At 35.6% G+C, this 10,905-nt stretch overlaps 1 protein-coding gene and 1 pseudogene across 2 annotated transcripts in view; both read left to right on the top strand.

The window, feature by feature from the left end:
• Positions 1 to 2,839: 2,839 nt before the first annotated feature.
• The window catches only part of LOC149559409 (uncharacterized), a 67,542-nt gene continuing 59,476 nt past the window's right edge, over positions 2,840 to 10,905 (top strand). Inside the window, exon 1 of one of the 2 annotated variants that reach the window (XM_089833311.1) lies at positions 2,840 to 3,041. The gene's annotated coding sequence lies outside the window, so the exon portion shown is untranslated. The remainder of the gene's footprint in view (positions 3,042 to 10,905) is intronic. The other variant, XM_089833312.1, reaches the window with a different exon arrangement.
• LOC149559411 (U6atac minor spliceosomal RNA) lies at positions 8,078 to 8,218 on the top strand (annotated as a pseudogene).

The raw sequence follows: 10,905 nt of genomic DNA, 5'->3' as shown, positions 1-10,905 counted from the left end.
TTTGTTGGAATGATAATTGCTTATAAGATCCAAGTACTATCACTTAGTTGATTGATGAAGAGGGTTTAATGAACAAGATGTAACAAAAACACCTAAGGGAAAGGTTGAGTTATGATTTTGTAATGAAGTGCAAGGATCAATTAAGACAATGGTAAAATGATGTATTAATAATATACTTGAAGATACAGAGGTTGTCCACACTAAGAAAGACTGGAAAAATAAGTTGAAACAAGGTTGACTGCAAAGCTTAACTAAGTTCATTAGCGAGTGCCGAGCAAGCTAGTTCGAGCCTAGCAGATTTCTAGTTAGTGCCAAGCAAGTAGAAAAAATCTAGTGCGTACTGAGTGATACAAAAGGAGTCGAGTGTGTTTAGGTGCCGAACATAAAAAAAACTTAGTGGATGCCAAGTGAATCCATAGCAGGTGCCTAGCATCAATAAAACGTAGTTGATGCCGAGTAACATAGTATGTGCTGAGCACTAGAATTTCAATACTGCCGAGCTACTGCATTATTTGAAAAGTCAAAGATTCACCAAATCTAAGCCGACAAGTTTGTTACTTTAAATTTTGCGAACCAAATGGAGGATAATGACGATGAGCTGGTGGCACATAATTTTATATAAATCATTTTTGAGAAAATTCAAGAGGATTCTTCATGATGTTTCTAAAAGGGACAAGATATGGGTTAGATTCAATGAATCCTACCTAATCCATTCGAACCGAAATTAAAGGAGGGAAGAATCGAGTGGGAAAAGCAATTCTAGATTTCTATTTATGGAGTCACAAGCCAAGAAGTAAGAGTTTTTGGTGTGCCAAAATTGTGAAGTGGTTGTAGGGTGTCAAGGAGAAGACATCAAGACGAGAAGGAAGAACAGAGCACAACGACTCTGCTTTGATAAGTGGCCGTATAGGAGATTGCAATGGTACATTGAGCATGGAGATTCAAGGAGACAAAACTTGAAAGGAGGACAAGCTATTAGAGTTGCAGAGACTGAAAGCCAGACAATGTTATGAGTTAAACTGTGATCTAAAATCTGTAAGATAAGTTGTGAGTTGTATCAGGTCAAAAAGCCCTTGTTGTTACTCTATAACAATTGTGCAGGCTAGGGTAAAATCCTATGGATTTAGGTTGGTTTAATAACCATTTGTAAATCCTTTAACATGGTGGCATTCCAAGTGAACATTTTAAAGTCCTCTAACCAGGCCCACTTCTAACAGGGTGATTGAATCCTTTAACTAGGTCACATTTAATAGTGTGTTGTAGCCTTTAATAGGGTAGGCATTTCACAAGCATCACTTCAGAAGAGTGAGAATTGAGTTGCATGTTACTGGTGGTTTTTCCCAAATTGGGTTTTCCACATAAATCACTGTGTTATGTGTTGATCTTTCATGTGTTATGCTTGCATGTTGATTTATAGTAACTTGCTAAGTAGGGAAGTTTAAGCTTGGATGTATGAACAATTTAATAGGCTCACTTTACTTGATGAAAAAGTTTTAATTGGACATTTGGAACTTGAATAACTGATTCACACCCCCCCAGTTATTCTAAAGCATTTCTAACATTCTACACGTTGACAATGGTGTCTCATATTTTTGTCAGCCTTTGAGCATTGTAGCTAAGGGCCAATCCCCTCGTTTTTGGCTTCTTTAATACCAAAAACTATACACTACATTTTACTATGTAACTATATAAACATACTAATCTATTATATTAATGTATAGTAGGCATGTATTCATATCTATTTTATATACTAATTCATTATATCATGTAATTATATATTATTAATGATATAATGGTCATCCTCCATTTCATCACTTGGGAGACCATGTCTAATAGAGATGTGCTAGCTTCAAATCATTATGCATTCATGCATATGGATCCAACCACGAATCAAACAAAATCTTTAAATTTGGAAGATAATCATACTCCTTTGCCAACAAGTTCATGTTATGTTTGCAATAAGAAGGGATATATATATATATATATAGAGAGAGAGAGAGAGAGAGAGAGAGAGAGAGAGAGAGAGATGAATGTGCATATAGTAGTGAGGGAAGGGATGGAAAGAGAGGTAGAGATGAAGACAAGAGAGACCTCATCTCTCTCTCTCTCTCTCTATATATATATATATATATATATATATATATATATATATATCTATATCTCTTTGCCACTTTGTCTATCCCTATATATATATATATATATATATATATATATATATATATATATATATATATATAAACTCTCTTATCTTTACTTCATTACCTATCCAACTCTCCTAACCTTCATATCTCTCCCTATATATACCTCTGTTTATTTATTACTTCATTTCTCCATCTTTATCTTTCAATATTTCCAATGAAGCAAATGATCTTTGAGACTTAGACCTCATGTATTCTACACATGTATGCAAAAGAAAGACTAAAAAGCTTGTTCAATTGACCTTCCATAACTTTTTGATGTACTTATTCTGTACTCTAAATTTTAGACATGAAAAATAAAATTAATTTCTACAACCTCACCCAAGACATAGGATATGCCTTGAGATCATCTTTAAAAGTAAACCAACTTGCTTTACTACAATCATGCTTTACTACAATCATGCCAAATGGCACATCTCCAACACTCTTGACTAACAAGCATAAATCTTCTTTCCTTGTTAATCACATCATCTCATATCACCCTAGGGAGATTGGAATAACATTCCCTTGTTTTAAATACTTTCTTCCTTGTCGCCAAAGAAAACTTCATATTTATCTTTTACTTTTCGCTTTTTTATACTTTTCCCTATGAGCGCGCTTCTTTGACCTTAGATATGGTGGAAAAACAATTAAAAGCCGTCGGTATTTAAAATTGAGATAAATGAAAATAGTTCCGGGATTCGAACCCCCGACCTGCGAACCAGTAAAAGAAACCCCTTTAGTTTTGTTTGGAGTTCTATTACAGTTATTTATAGTTTGCTAAAAAAACAGACTGTGGTTTCTGCTGAAGTCTATTACCATCGGACACCACGTTTACAGCGTCGACTCTATACATTTAGTCAGGCATGTATTCAATATTTTCTACAAATCTTTATTTTCTTTCTTCTTTCTTCCTACCGCTCTACGCAGCCCTTATTTCAGCTATGCCAATCAACTTAACAATACAATGTATGTAGTCAGTTAACTCTGTAGTGTGCTCGCCGAAGTTTCAAATCCTGCAGCCTGAAAAAATCAATTAAACAGGGAAACACATGTAACCGTTTTAAACAATTAGAAGGATGTTACGTCTCCTTAAACCCTCGAAGCAGTATCTTTTTCAGTTGTAAACACTGAAATGTACTTAATAGAAAAAATAGGTCTTTCTTTTGTGTTTAATGTTGTGGAGTTTCATTCTGATTTGGCTTTGAAGTGGTAATTCATGTTGTACTCAGCTAACTTTATCATTGTACGTAGGGCGCGCCTCATCTAAATGTCGGTAGTTCAATTCAAAAATGGTATTTGAAGGTCTGATGTATAGAATATGTTACTTTTAAATATTTGGATTTACTAATCATAGTCTGAAACTTGCACTCTGCCAAAAGTTGGCCGCCCGAAGTTTTGGCTTGCATACAGTATGGCAAAAAACTTGGGAAAGTTTGGCAGATTGAAATTCTGTCATATTGCTATTTGGATTCAACTGTGTAGTTTTGGAGTCAAAACTCATTGACCCATGCAAACACTGTTAAAAGATAAAAGCGTAATGACTAAACGGAGAGAATGTATTGGCTAAGAAATTGCTGAAAAACTGTTAAAATCCAAGGAAAAAATTAATAAAAATATAATTTGAAAAAGAATTGATAACATAAAGCTTGTAAACAGGCTAGTATTCCTCAGGAACTCAGCAAACTGGACAGTCACTCGCAAGAATCTCACCTGCTCAGTTTTTGGCAGGTTATTTAGTGGGCATTTCTAGCTGTTGAGTTCTGTGGGTTCCTGTTGAGTTAGCGAACAATGTTGTAGTGTTCCACTCCAAAGGTGGAACACTATAAACTACAGTGGTTTTTTTGGTTTGATTTCTGATTTCTAAAAGACCTTGTGATGAATATACTTCAAACAGCTTCAAAACTGAATATACCAAATACCCACCAAAGTCTTATCAACTAGAAATGTCAGTAATAAGCAAAATCATGAAAGATCCTCATACAGCAATAAATTCCAGATTTTACTACAGAGCTGTAACTTCAAAATTTGATGAAAACACATGTAACTCAATTTAGTAAAATGCTGTACAGTTTTGATATAGGCATAGTCATATCACGAAAAAGCTCTTTGCACTTTGATGAAAATGCTCCAAAAACTGTTGATTGCATGTCTGAAATGTAAGTTGGCAGCCACACAGGCCACTCAGAAAGCTTATTACAGCAACACTAAAATTTATCCTTTCCAACTTAAAAACCGTCTGAATAGACTAGTCTGACTTGGCCGCTCAAGCAGTCCAACTGGGGACACCAAAACCTAGTCACCTTGGTGTACAATCAATGCACGTGAGGGAGCTGTATGGTTTGATTCGAATTTGATTTCTTGCTGTTGGTAATCCTTTACTCTCTGAAACTGATGAAAGTGCTTTCCAAATCACTGAGAATAAAGAAACTGTTGTAGACCAACTTCAAACAGCAGTGGTAGGATTCCTCCAACTCCAAAATGAAGCGAAGGAGGGTCTGGCCAGACAAGTAGGAAGGTCGCTTAGAAATTACCAGCAAAAAGCTCCCAAACAATTGATTTCCTTATTGCGCCAATGAAGCCCTTGACGCAGGATTTCCTTGTATACCCCTTGAAGATCTTTCACAACAGCATGTTTGAAAAATGATCTCCAAGTTGCCTTTTAAATATTTTTTATCAAACTTCAAAACCACACAAGCCCTAATTAGGGTTTTCTTAGCATTTCTCACTAAATCTGATTTGATTCTATTTTATTTATTATTTTCAAGTTTCAACTTAAGTGGAGTAGCCCCCAAGTAAAGCGACTTTTCTTTTCTTTTTATTTATTATTAAGTTGCTTTTCACCTTTCTTTCTCTTCAAAGGGCACCCAACTTATAGCTCCCCTTTCTCTCTCCAAGTAAGGCGCCAATTCATAGCACCTTATTCTCTCTCTCCAAGCACCTCTTTTTCTCACCATACTCGTATTATAAGTGCACCCTTTTTTGAGAGAATATTACTTAAGCTTAATTTGTTTAAACTTGTCAACTCAAGATATTTCAAGGTAATGACTGATACTCCAATTCACGGATCCTCTATCCATCTTGTTAGTCAATGAGGGCCTGGTGATAGACTAACCCTGGTTAACTGATACTGTCTAATACGGGGACAAGTAGGGATTTATGAACCAAAGAGCTGATAGCAACCTGGTTTTAAACTGTACATTTTTTTGGTTTGATAGATTTTATCTGTCAAAGTTAGATGAAAGTTGTAGCAGGTATTTTTTTGTGTGTTTATTTGAAGAGCTTAATTAGATAACAACATCAAATAAAATACTAAGGAGTTCAATAGTTCCATATTTCAGATTAGACTTCAACTCAGACTACAAGATTTTCTGGTATGAGAATGACCTTGAACGTCTTACATTTCGAGTTTAAGCGTACCCGGAAGTTTAACTTTTGAAAACCTGTTATAGGAGGGCTCCCAATCTACTGTCTTGTGGGTCTGAAACGCTAAGCTGGCAGCCACCTAGGTTACTCAGATAATTACTTGCAGAATCTTCAAAACTGCTCTCTTCAACCTGAAAACAGTTCCTAACCACTTTGCTGTCCTACACACCACGGTGAGGCAGAAATATTGCATCAAGAACTGTGTCTGTTTTCCTCCTTCAAAACCCTTGCCAAGGTTGAGCTGTACGGCTCTTTGAGGGCTGCTGTTAGCTGAAAAATTTCTTTCACACTCCTGAAAGAGTCTGAAAACAGTCCTCTACACTATTTAGGAGAAACAACTTGTAAACATACCAACCAGCACTGACAACATACACTTCCAAGCTACCTGAATGATACCAAGGAGGGTGGCCTAGCAAGGAAGCAGCTTACTCAGAGAATTCTGCTAAAACACTGTAAAAACTGAATTTTTATGCTCGGATGAAACCCTTGTTTATAGTTTCCTTCCACGCCCTTGTTGGATCTTTCACCATTGAAGGTTTGATGACCTGTGAATGTTCTCGTCTCCACAAGTTGCTTGAAACCCTTAGGCCCAGCTAAGCTCCTTTCAAAAGGCAAGAGAGAAAATAATCAACAAACATATAACATGATGAAAATGATCTCTAAGTTGCCTTTTTATCAATCTCCAAAACCATAAGACCTAACTAGGGTTTTGTTAAGGTTACCCACTAAAATTTGATTAAATTTTATTGTTTTATTGTTTTCAACTTAAGTGGAGTAGCCCCCAAGTAAATTGACCTTTCTCATCAGTTTATCACTTCCTTCTTCACTCCGTCTACCTCTCCTAAAGGAATCAAGCGGTTTGGGCGCCTGCTCATTGCTACTCACATCAGATTGGGGAGACTGCGCAGAGATCGTACACACGTGTTGAAGATAGTAGCTGCGATAGAGATCTTTATCTCTGAAAATATGAATGTTATTACTGTTATTGTTACGTTCAGCTGAAAAGGACACTTAAGTTTTTAATTTGTAATAATAAATATAAATGACCATTCACATGCATTGAGGCATGAATATTCGAAGAGTCATTTTTAATTATAGGAGTTTTGAGAAACTCAAGAGATCTTCGGTTAGACTATGAAGAGTCTCTTCTATTGTTATATATTCGCATCAAGCAATAAGCATTGTACACTGAAAAACATTTCATTATCAATAAAGATATATTTTGTTGTGTGGCTGGGTTTTTCCCTTGATTCTCGAAAGGTTTTCCCAAGATATTTCTGGTGTTCTTTGTTTCAGTTTTTCTCTTTCTATTTGCTAGTTATTTGATTTCTGGGCTATAGTTTCAACATGGTATCAGAGCTCTAGTTCAATAACAGCATATGAATGAGTTTAATCCTAGTATTGTTAAATCATTTTTGAGGTGTTTCCTTTTGGCATGAGCATTTGAATAAATTTTGTTAGAGGTTATACGTGATTTCTATTTGTCTATGATAGATTTCTTTGGACTATGCTTCTTGTGGATTTTTCATAGGTCATATTGTATCTTTGCATCTGGCTTCATTCTTCTCCTCCCTCTCGTGCGCATGTTTATTGGGCAAATTGTTGGTCTTTGTCATTTATTTATGTTGATACCTCATATTGCTTTTGTTTGTATATCTGTTGAAATTTGTAATGAATATTTTAAAGGCAATCTATATGCGGTAATTATTGATTGCAGCAAGAGCTATCATTTATATCTGTCTTTTTAGTGACAGCAATATCACCCCTGCTGTGATGTTTCTAGCATTACAAACCTTCATCTTAGGGAAATTATGCTTCTCCCCTACCTAAGAAGTATTCAAGATTGATCTTCGATGGCTATTGGTAGCTCTTCATTCTCATATGGTTCTTTTCAGCAGTCAATGTAAGTTTTTCTATATTTTCTGAAGTTATTTTTCGTCTCTTTACCGTAACTGTCTTTAGTGATCTGCCATCGGTTCTTGGAATCTATTTCACTGTGTAACGGCTCACTCCTTTTCATCTTTGCCTAATAAAGTGCACAACTCTGCTCCCGACAATATCTCTATGTTGACACGTTTTGCGAAGGTTATTCAATTTCAATTCTGCGGCACTTCTCTTCCATTTGCGGCACATAAAGAGAAATTCAAATCAATTTTGCGCAGATCGAAATCGTCTCTATAAGGAAAATGATTGCCTTCAATTTCCATGGCGCAACTATCATAGTTTTTGGTTGCCCACTCTCGGCGATGGTTGGTTCTATTTTGAAAATGGAGAACGGTGGTTTGCTGACTTTTGGAAGGGAAAAGCAAATGGTAAAGGACGATATATTCCAAAGACGATGATGTTTTCTTTGGTCACTTTGATAACAATTGGCGACATGGAAAAGGACTCTACATAGAACCAAATGGAACCAGGTGTCTTTAACATCTGTTCGAGCCAGATTTTTGTGTGGAGTTTAGAGCTCTTAGTTTAGTGTGTTTATAGAAAAGGACAGACGGTTGGCATCTCCCTTGATAAGGATGGGAACAGTCTTCAGACTTTCCTTCACATGCCATTAAGGCTATCCATAATTGATGGATCATGGATTGGGACCATCATAAAGATAAGTATTTTTTAAATTTAATTTTAAATTGGTATATGCATCTTGATATATTGGGTTGATCTCTCTTTGTTATAGGATGAAGCAATGAGACGAGGTTGCTTTGAATTCAAAGGGAGAGGCTCAGCTTCATAAGCTATCTTCTTGTGAGAGTTAAGAGGGAGTACTTACGAAATCTCCTTCATTGTCATATATGAAATGGTTGTGAATGATTAGATTTGGAAAATTTATGACAAAATTATTTTACTAATCTTTTTAAAAAAAAAAAATTGCAAATGGATACAATAGGATTTTGGAGAATGTTTATTCACAGTCACATTCAAAGGATATTTGCTTATAGTCTAAGGATTTTAAAATGATCAAATATTGAGGAGTAGTTTATGAGCATTTTTTGTGTAAAAACTCTAGTTTTTGTGACATTTGATTTTGATCTTTTGAGGACAGATACTTGAGGAAGCCATTTTTGGCAATGTGAGGACTGTCCTAGCTGAAAGAAGAATCACTCAGATATAAAATGACATGCATGGTGTATTCTTGCAACTTATTTTTTAGTTGTCATTTCACTAGGAATAGTGAATATTCTAATTAGAATTGTCATTAATATCTACTTTCGTTGCAGGAGAAAAGCAATGACGAAGAGAGAGATGTTTTAGGCTTCATAATTAAGAGGGAGTACTTATGGAATCCCCATCACTCTCATAAATGCTTGTGATGCTTATAGGATTTGTAAAATTTGACTTAAATGGAACTAAGTCCTATTACCAATCTCATATATGCTTGTGATGCTTATAGGATTTGTAAAATTTGACTTAAATGGAACTAAGTCCTATTTTGTTATGCATATTCTTGTGTGAATAAATGAGATTGTAAGATCAGCTATGCTAACTCTTTCACTATGCGATAGTGAACATCATGTTGAGAGAGTCCATAATGTCATCACGTTAAGAGATTTCGTGATGAGAGTTGGATGTCATGTGGAGAGATTTCATGACAATTCACGTTGAGAGAGTCCGTGATAAAGGCTTAGCTGTGAGTCTTACAAATCTTTTCATGTTGAGTTATTCCATGAATGTGATTAATTGTTACAGATTTTTATGTTGAGAGATTCCATGAATGTGATTAATTGTTACAAGGTTTAATGTTGAGCGATTCCATGAATATGATCGATTGTTATAGTTTTCCATGAATCTAATAGGATATATGGGATAAAATTTCATCATTAACATTTTGCTTGCAGTCTTATGTGATTGTTCCGCTAAAGATCTCTCTTTGGCTAAGAGAGAGTGTTGAAGATAGTAGCTGTGATAGAGATCTTTATCTCTAGAAATATGAACGTTATTACTGTTATTGTTACGTTCAGCTGAAAAGGACACTTAAGTTTTTAATTTGTAATAATAAATATAAATGACGTGTCATTCACATGCATTGAGGCATGAATATTCGAAGAGCCATTTTTAATTATAGGAGTTTTGAGAAACTCAAGAGATCTTCGGTTAGAATATGAAGAGTCTCTTCTATGGTTATATATTCGCATCAAGCAATAAGCATTGTACACTGAAAAACATTTCATTATCAATACAGATATATTTTGTTGTGTGGCGGGGTTTCTCCCTTCATTCTCGAAGGGTTTTCTTAGGATATTTCTGGTGTTCTTTGTTTTAGTTTTTCTCTTTCTATTTGCTGTTTATTATCTTTGATTTCTAGGCTATAGTTTGAACAACATGCACCATTAGCAACAACAATCCTCCTCTCTTCGATGACAAGTTCAAACTTCTCTGCACATGGATAGTTATTTGTAGGTTTGAGCTACTTTTCGATGACAACGAATGGTTAGTTGTTCCGTGGTTTCATTGTCTCTCTTGTTTAGTGCCGTTTCTCTTTGTTTACATCTTGCTCTACTAGTTTTCTTTTTCTTAGACACTGATTGGTGGTCCCGCTACCTTCTAGCCTCTGTTTGTACTTTTAGGCCCTTAGGGCGTTTGTGATCTCTTGTTGGATATTAATAGCATAGTTTGAAAACTTGGACTCGGCAACAACTTGCCAAGCGCCCCAAAAGTTTAATCGGGAAAAACTTGGGAACCTAAAAGAACCATTGAAATTTAATTAAAAATACATTTTTTTTTGCAAAATTTAATGAGAAGATGCATCTAATAAGTTAATTATTAAGAACACATAAGAAACAAGCAGAGTTTAGATATATATAAATGCATAGTGGATACAAAACCACATTCTCATGCAGAATGCTGATGGCGGGAAGCAAAATAGTAAATAGTTTCAATCTATCAAACTAGAAGTAAATACTAAATACATCAATACAATAACATCTTCCTCTTTCCAGCTGTACTAGCAGGAAAGTGAGGGGGTCTAGACCTCGAAGAAGTGCTCCGCATTGGGATTGGGCATGAACTGTGTGACTGTGAAGTCTGTGGTTGTGCCTCCTTGCTTGACATCCCTATTGACTGTCTCGACGTCCTGGAAGAGGATGTATCTCCTCCTATATGTGGCATTGGTAATGCCTCCTTTGAGCTTGAATCATCACTGTCCTCATCCTTAATGTCATCCATTGTGAAATGAAAATTTGTTCCAACACCCCCCTCCATGACCTGCCTCTCTAAGTTAGTAATCTCATCCGTTGGAAACAATGGACTTGACTCCTATGCCGTCTAATCAGAAAAAATGATCTATCTCTTTTAGATCAAGTGG

The sequence above is a fragment of the Cupressus sempervirens genome, chromosome 5, assembly GCF_028749045.1.
Source record: "Cupressus sempervirens isolate cs-2001-9-10 chromosome 5, ASM2874904v1, whole genome shotgun sequence".
NCBI classification, from domain to species: domain Eukaryota; kingdom Viridiplantae; phylum Streptophyta; class Pinopsida; order Cupressales; family Cupressaceae; genus Cupressus; species Cupressus sempervirens.
The sequence above is the reverse complement of the archived record's forward strand: the minus strand, read 5'-3'. Positions and strand labels throughout refer to the sequence as shown.